Source organism: Emydura macquarii, unplaced genomic scaffold, assembly GCF_026122565.2.
Source record: "Emydura macquarii macquarii isolate MOO-44397 ecotype Brisbane River unplaced genomic scaffold, CSIRO-AGI_Emac_v2 contig_3019, whole genome shotgun sequence".
Lineage (NCBI taxonomy): Eukaryota > Metazoa > Chordata > Testudines > Chelidae > Emydura > Emydura macquarii.
The window spans coordinates 181,482-190,493 of NW_027133156.1; positions in this window are offsets into that span (position 1 = coordinate 181,482).

Genomic DNA, 9,012 nt, shown 5'->3' on the forward strand with positions numbered 1-9,012 from the left:
TCACAGTTCTGGGTGTACTGAATATCATGCTACACTATCATATGGGAGATTTGAACCAGCAGTGACCTAAGTATTTTCAATATTCACTGGATTTTGGTGCTTTGTGGAGGTGACCTACTAGAGTTCTGAACAGAAGGAAGAGTGATGTTCGACATCAGCTAATTCACACATTACCATTACTGTGTCTCTCAAATATAAAATAGATGCTCACTTATCATTTTGACCCCCCACCCCACCCCAATGTCCACAATGTCACCTTTTGTAAAGAGTGGGAATGTATTGGGGTAAACAGGAAAAGTTATAACTCTAGAAAAGGGTGTAGATAATTCAAGAACCCAGTTTGGATCAGTCTCCAACTGAGGGTTTGGTGTAGTAAGAAGAACCCATTCTTAGAAGATTTAGGAGCAACAATATATAGGATCCAATTGTGATTTCACATCAGTTGTACCAACAAGAAGTTTAACAACTAAAGATAGTTGTTCCTGACTTACACTGATGAAAATGAGCAGATAATCAGGAACAGTCTATATTAAATAAACAAACCAAAACTTACCATAATATGGAATAACCACACAAACCACAAAAAATTCTATAGTAGTTGCAGTCCAAACGGATGCAGACCTGTTTGAGCCTAATAGAAAATTGTATCTGCTTTGGGGGCCTGCATCAAAGCTCACAGAAGCTGATAGGAGTCTTTCCATTGTCTTCAATGAGCTTTGGATCAGGCCTTTGGTGCATTGTCTACTACTCTTATTCTTTGGAATTTTATGAGTATTATGCTACATTTATATGTTCTAACCTGTTGCATATAATGTGACCCATATGTGCCTTAAGCGGCCCACAAAAATGCTACAGTCAAGAGCAAGCTGCAAAAAGGAGAGCGGATTCTCTCAAAACTGGAGGCTAACTCTGCACTTAGATTCACCAATCAGTCACAGACAGTGCTTCTGATTTCCACACTGGTTACCAAGAAGCCCCAAAAAAGAAATACATAACCCCCTTTATTGCATTTCAGTCTCTGGCCACCAATTAGCAACTAGGTCCAGTAAAGGGAGGAGTTATTTAAAACTCTGCTCACTGTATAAAATGTTTTCCTGATCCCCAAAGGGTCAGCCACATTACCAGATGAATATTGGTTTGAATCTTACCCAAAATACCATGCTGCCAACCAATCCTTTTGTAACTAAAATTAAAGGTTTATTATAAAAGAAACAAACAAAATGAGAGATGTTAAATAATCAAAGCAATCAGATACATAGAAATGACTTCAAAATCCATATATATCAGATTCTTAGTAGTACTGAAGTTTACAGACTTGTACAGTTCCCCTGGAGTACATCCAGTACCTGGATGGGTCTCAGTCCTTCGTTTCACAGCTTCAGATGTAGAGTAGTTGATCCAGAAATAGAAATCAGGAATGAAGACAAGATGGAGAAGGGGAATGATGTAGCTGCATTTTATTGTCTCTGGTCTGCCATGTGGCTTGTTTAAAAAACAAGCTCACAGCACATGGGCAGGGAAAAGCACTTGCAGTCCCCAGGGGGCCCTGACCACAGGCATGTCTCTACATGTCCTGATGACTCATAGGCTTCTCTCCCTGGGCTCATTGTATAGCTGATGACCCTCAGTGAGTCATCAATGCTGACACTAATCTGCCTGGGGGGTGTAACCCAGTAGCACAGCACAAGTTTTTGGATACAGATATATCACACATATCCATAACTTACAGTACAAAGATGATACATACACATATGCAATATTATTATCATACTTAGAAAATTATAACTTTTCCAATGGTACCCGACATGGCATATCTTGTAAGAACCATTGCAATTTTGTCATATTGGTACTAATAGTATTATAAATGGTCCCTCATATTCTAGACAGAATCACATATAATAACCAGCATGCCATGTAATTTCTGATGGGTTAAGAACATTGTGTACTATAATGTATAAATAACTCAGCTCACCAATTCTCCAGAAAGCATCCGTTTAAATATGTCTCATCAAATTCATATTATCACAAACAAATGGGGGAGTTCTCTTCACATATCAAGGAATCTTCTAACAAGGAAAAATTATGAGGTATCGATTCAAATGTTTTATTGATGGTTTCCTGCATTATACCACTATGTAAAGTCTCTGCATTACACCAATAATGCAGTTATCCATTCAGAAGTGAATGGCCAGAATGACATGAAAATTTCTTTCTACCACAAGATTACATCTAGTATTAAGGATGATCAACTCTAAAATGGTGGCAAAAACACCCTAAATTAGTAGAAAAAACAAAGTCATGGCAGAACTGAACAAATACTCTACCAACTCTGAAGAAATGTTGACAATGTTGAGGGGCAATGCCACGCTGGGTAATCACTGCCTTAGATATTTATTCACTGTCATGATTATAGAATTTCATTATGGGGTGAGAGTGAATGGGACTAGTATGCAAATTAGTATGTATATAAAATGCATATTTATGAACAACATTTAAATAGCTGATTTCTAAAAAGCAAAAATTTTCCAAAATCTTAGCTGTTTTGGAAAACGGTCAGCTGTGTTTTCTATTAGTCTGCTTGTGTCTTCTGTCAGCTCTTGGTGCACATTCAAATGTTGCTCAGGTATTGTAGTACAGTATTACTTTTTCAGGCAAGCAAGAGAGAAAAAAAGAATGTTCTCCAGAAGCCATAGTCACAGGGAGAGTATCAAGTATCCTTAACAATTAAACTATAGACGTTGTGAAAGAACATTGTTTGGGTCCCACGAAGCCATAGTTTCAGTAAAAGTATTATGTATGGCTTCTTTTGCTAGTATTCGATAGAGACTCAAGCTTGAGTTTCTTTTGACATATACCAGTGTAAATCAAGAGTTATTCCACTCAGGTTAAAGAAGTTACAGCTGTACAAACTGTTGTAAGTAAGAAGAGAATCAGGCCCAGGATCTTCATGGTCAGGCAAGCAGTGGTTAATCACACCTCCCTCTATATCGGCCATTTGTCATTCTGACAAACTATGCCAGATACATCCCTGCTATAACAACTGATGTCAATGAAGTTATACCAGTGATGACTGTGGCTTCAGTAGGTATACACGGAGGTAGGTATAAACAGAGGAGATAGGATCCTGTATTATCCACTGGATTAGATACAGCTTTGGACCTCAAATAGTCAGATTAGTCACTGCATTACTCCAATTTTACATTGGCGTAACACCATAGATTTCAACAGTGCTATGGCAACATATATTTGGCAAAACACAGTGATGAATAAAAGGTCTATTACACAACTAGAGGCAGAAAAGTCAGACCAACCTACCACTAATGTAATGAAAAACCCACAGAAACAACAAAAACACACCTGAAGAAAACGTTCATGTATTCCAATATAATATTAATCTAATCTGATCTTTTCTTGTAATCTAGATCAGAAGTGGTCATGCAATGAATTGATTAAATTAAAAACAAGGCGTGCTAGCAGCAGCAGCGATGGGGGAGGGAGTGATTCAGGATGAGTTCTCTCTCATCCCTGCCTAAATCCTGCAGCCAGGACTATGCCCCAGCAGCCCAATCCTCTTCTGGGAGCAAACATGCGAGGCAGGAACCCCTAGCAGGGACTAGAGAGACACTCTGAGGACTGCTACAACTTCAGACTGGGAGCATGCCCTGTGATGTCATGAGCACCATGCTAATTTCTGTTTACAGATAGGAATGACTGTTGCAAAATAGGTGGCTAGAAGACTGATTCTAAAAGAGAGATTGGGGGTAGGGGGTGAGAGGTGCTAACATTGAATAGGTTGTTTTTTCAGCGCTTTGGTAGGGCTTTGGCATGGGCGGAGAATTTTAAACTTGTAACTTTCTTTTTAAAAAGTAAACCAATGGCAAGATGCATAATTGTTGGCAAAATCAATTAAATTTTTAAATAAACATTACCTAGAAATTAGGTTAGGTGCAACAGTTAAAATTGGAGGAAAGGTGAACTAACATGACTTGTGCCTATCATCAACCTGATTATTGTGCATGGCGAGGATGTTGTATCCCATTTTCCAATTTTTTGTCAGTTATCCATCTTTTTAGACAGCGAACTCTTCGGGGTAGGGACCATGCCTTCTTATGTTTGGATAGCACCTAGCACAATAGGGCCCTATTCCGTGATTGGGGTTTGTAGGTACTGCCACAAAACAAATAACTAATAGTGATCATGACGATGACCAAAGCAGAGAAAGCATTTGTCCCTTTTGTCTATAGTATCTGTCTTCATCTTTTATTGAGTGACAATAAGAAGCTATTTCTCCTCTGTCACTTAACCCTGAAACCTGGGGATTAACTTTGTCTCCCCTTTCTCCTTTGCCCCTCAGATTCCAGAGGTGAACAAATCCTGATGCTTTTTCCTCCTCAGCTTCTCTAAGATTTGTTCTTTTCCTACTCACACCATGAAAACTCTCACCTTGACTCTCAAAATCTTGTCTTGACTATTGCAACATCCCCCTCTTTAGTTCCCCTACCACTTTCATTGCCTCCTCCATTCCATACAAAGCACTGCTACTAAAATATTCCTTATTGCCCCCTGCATTGATCAGACCACCCTCCTCTTTTAGTCCCTCTAATGGCTCTCCTTCCAATTCATCAGATTTACATTTCTTGTTATCACCTTCAATTCCCCACCTCTTACGTATCTTCTCTGGTCTCATAACCTTATTCTGGGTCCACTTCTCCCATGATGTCAGCCTTGATTGCCCCTCTGTCAAACCCCACAAAATTGCTGTGCTTTTTTCTATGCTACCCTGTATGCACAGAAAGACCTTCAGGATCTCATGCTCAAAGGCCCCCAACTTCTCCATCTGTATGTCACTCCTGAAGACCTAACTCTATCATATGCCAGGAGGAAACTTATTAACTGACTTTTCATGCATGAAGAGTAAATTACCTAGTACCTGTCATATTTATTTATATTTATTAACATAACTATATGTTTGACTTTTGAAATAATCACAGTGAGATGTCCAGATACTATGATGAGATTATTTTTGTCATGATGTTGCACCTACAAATGATGACACTAAGTCATTACCATTAGTGACATATGTGCCAACATGATTTTCAGTGTCCTGCTTGCATTTTCAGTGTTGGCAATTAGAACCCTCCCTCCTCCATTCTATTTGCAAACTGAGCACACAATGCGCCTGATTTGCAGTTCATCTATTCCTGCACTTGAGGCAAGCATGGAAGAAGGGCAAAAGTAAATCTTTTTACCATCTTTTTACTCCATAGTCTCTTGTTGTGCAAGGGCCTGCTTAGCCCGCACTGTAAGTTAGAGCAGACTCAGAACTGGTCTAACACATGCTTTGCTTCCCAGGGCCCTTATGGGTCCTTGAAAGCAGAGAAAATCTATGGTAATAATACAATCCAGCTACACCCTGGACATGCTCCAATCTCCACTCACTATGTGAGGGGCTGGGAGCAGGGCCAATATAGAATTCTTACACCAGCTTTACATCAGCCAGGAAAGGCCCTTTGCAGAAAGCTATTTTCAAGGGGTTGTTTTTACCCTTTTTAACTGCTTGAGCAGCATTCAAGAGCCTTAGCATAACTGAGAACAGTTCCAGGATCTGGGAGTTATTGAGAGACAATAAAAATAGAACACCACAATGCCATTTTCACAGAATCTCTTTTCAGAGCAGAACCATGTTGTTAACACAAGCACTGAGGACTGTGAACCAATTATTATCTGTATATAATGATTTTGACCCAAGCTATGGCTCTTTACATCAATTGAGTGACACAAAGTGGCCTCAAAGCTGCCCTTAGCAGGCATCTGAGGATTCCCCAGCACAGCTGGTGATACACTGAACGTTGTCCAGTATAGTGTAATGGACAATCAGATAACAGAGTGCTAAATCCTGTGCATTTACTTGGAGAAATGGGAGTATGGCCTGATCTACTAATTTAATGGAAATTTTGCCACTGAAGGGCAAAGGATCAAGTCCTAAACAACCAGAACATAATACAGAGATAGGGGGAACATTCTCTCATTTGACTTTGAGTATCACTCAATTTCTTAACTAGAATTATATCACAACTTGTGAAACAAGAATAAGCAAATCAATATGGCTTGTTTAATATCTCACATTTCTCCATAAAGTTCAGTTTTCTACAGCATGGACACTTACTGTTCTTTAATGCAGCAGTTGTTTTTCTGCATTCGCTATTATTATTACTGATTTCTTGAGAAGCTCAAGTTACTGACACAGCATAATTCCATTTGCTTTATACTTCTTTTGCAGTACATTATAATGCTGCCTTTCAACCCTACCACATAGTTGTACATAGTGACTAGACTCTCAGCTGTGCCAGAGCTCTGTTCAGAGCAGCTGAGGAGAGAGGGAGCACAAGAGGTTTACCTTTACTCTCCCTTAATCTCCAGGCTGCCAAAGTTGTTGTAATTGCCACTGGCATTTAATTGCTCGCAAGGATTCACTGGTCTGAGATCTCTGGAGAGCAGCACTCTCCAGAAATTATCCTTACTGCTCCCAGCATGTCCATACCCTCTATTGTCAGGGGGCCAGGAGGGTGTGGTGTATCACCAGCTGCGCTGGGGAATCCTCAGATGCCTGCTAAGGGCAGCTTTGAGGCCACTTTGTGTCACTCAATTGATGTAAAGAGCCATAGCTTGGGTCAAAATCATTATTTACAGATAATAAGCAGGAAAACTTTTGCAGGGCACTAACAAAACTAAGGGGACAGATTTTGACCCAAGCCAGATTTATTCTAATATATATATATATATGCATATAGTTTCTGGTGGATTTTTTATTTTATTTTTTACTTCAGTTTTCTTCTGAGTATAACTTCTACTATGTACTATTCTATGTTTTTAAAGCAGATAAAATACCATAGCATGTCCCAGCATATTGTCTTTTATCTTATACTTAAATTGTAAGTTCTTTGGGACAGGGACTGTCTTTCTGTTGTATTGTGCCAAGCACAATGGGGTCCTGGTCGATGACCAAGGCTCCTAGATGCTGGGACAACACAAAAAATAAGTAATTATAAGTATAAAGTGATATGTCAGAAAATCCACTTCTAGAAAATTACAGGGTTCAGTGAATTGGTTTTATTGTATATGTAGGTGATGCATCATAAACACTAATGTTTATATTATTGTTTTAGGTATATCTTAAATATAATTGATTTATTTGGGTGTTAACAACACTACAAAAATAGCAGTCAGCCACTTTGTAGGCAAATGAATACTTTTCTCATACAACCAAAATTAAAACCAGTATATTATGACACTACTTGTAATAACGACTACAGTGTTCTCTTAGGTCCACAATCTACAACACTTCAACCCACTCCCTAAAAGAAACAAAGAGAAAAACCCCATTTCCCCACAATGTACTTAGATCTGATTCATTTACACCAGTGCTAATCAACACAGATTTCCTTTTATGTAGTCTGGAAATTCTATGGCCTTGACCCTTAAATTGGACCCAGGTGGCAGAACATGCTTACTCAGGTAAAACCACATTGCAGGATCTTGGCCTGTGTCACGATCAGTTAATTGTTTCTATGCCCAGTTTGAGAAAAGTAACAGTTACTGTGATAGCTATAGCAAACACACATTAGATATTTTACACTTGCTGAGGGCAAGCACACCACATAGTGTAATCAATAAGCCATGTGCCTGTTGCGGTTATTCTGCATGTTGCTATGTTTCTGATCATTAGTGTCCACGTTTTTCTTGGTGCACTTTTACACCTCCATAGTGCTGATTTAAGACTTGTTGTCCATAGCTCACTGTAACAGTGATAAAATCAAATTCGTTGCCTGCAAAAGAAGAAAATAGAGGGCATAAAAAGGAAGCTCCACTTGCTATAGAGCACTTTCAGGATATCTGGGGCATTGCTAAGGAAAATTATGCTCAGGAGAGTTGCTTGAGAAGAAAACAAGCTACTCTTCTAGTCAGTATTTTGCATGGTCTTCTCAGTTGTGTCAGTCAATGAATTTGAAAGAAGAAAGCCACTCTTGACATCTATAGATAACTGTCCAGTTATCTTTATGTTGGATGCTAGCTAGAAAACTAATTATGATTATTTGTTTTAATAGCACCCATTATGGGCTATGCGCAACACAATCACAGAAGTAAACATGATGTATTTTTATATAATAGAAATGATTATTAACTATTATTATTGCTGCTCCTAGGAACCTCAGTCAAGAAACAGCGTCCCATTAACCGGGCACTGTGCAGACAAATACAAATGGCAATTCCCCTCCTGAAGGCGAGCTCAGTGTGTCTCTCACACCAACAGAAGTTGGTCGGATAAAAGATATTACCTCACGCACTTTGTCGTTGGACTATCCTGGGACTCACAGGGCTACAACAACTCTGCCTAATTCCTGTCCTGTCAGACACTAGGTGTCAGACAGTAACAACAGGTGGCGAAAGAGACAACTAGGGTGGGAGGAGATGACGGTAAGGCAAGAAAATGACCAGAAGCTGGCAGCAAAAAAAGAAGTCGTTGCTCGCCATTTGCGACAGACAGACAACCAATTGCAAGCAGAAAGCGGCTGTGTGCAGGCAGGTGGCTGCAGGGAATAGTTTTCTCCTTAGCTCATCTCTGCTCCCAGCCATCCGCGGGCTGCCAAGCGCAGCAGGGAGAAGGGAAAAGCGGCCGTCCCCGCTGCCGGGTGCAGCCCCAGCCCGCAGCTCCGCACGGGCAAGCTGGGCAAGGCCGGCTGTGCGCACACAGGCTGTTAGGGCTGCATTTCTAACCCACCCGCACCCCACCCCGCTCCGCGCGCGCTCCAGCCCCCCGCCCGCAGCCTGACCCAGCCAGCCAGACACGCCCCTGGCCAGCCCAGCTCTCGCTTCCCCAGCCAGCCGGCGGCGGCGGAACCCGCCTGCGCGGGAACTGGTGTGCTCGGCTCCGTGTGCGCCGCCGGTTGGCGGAGCGAGGACACCGCCGGGCTCCTGCTGCCGCCGCCGCCGCCTCCTTCCTCCTGCTGCCGC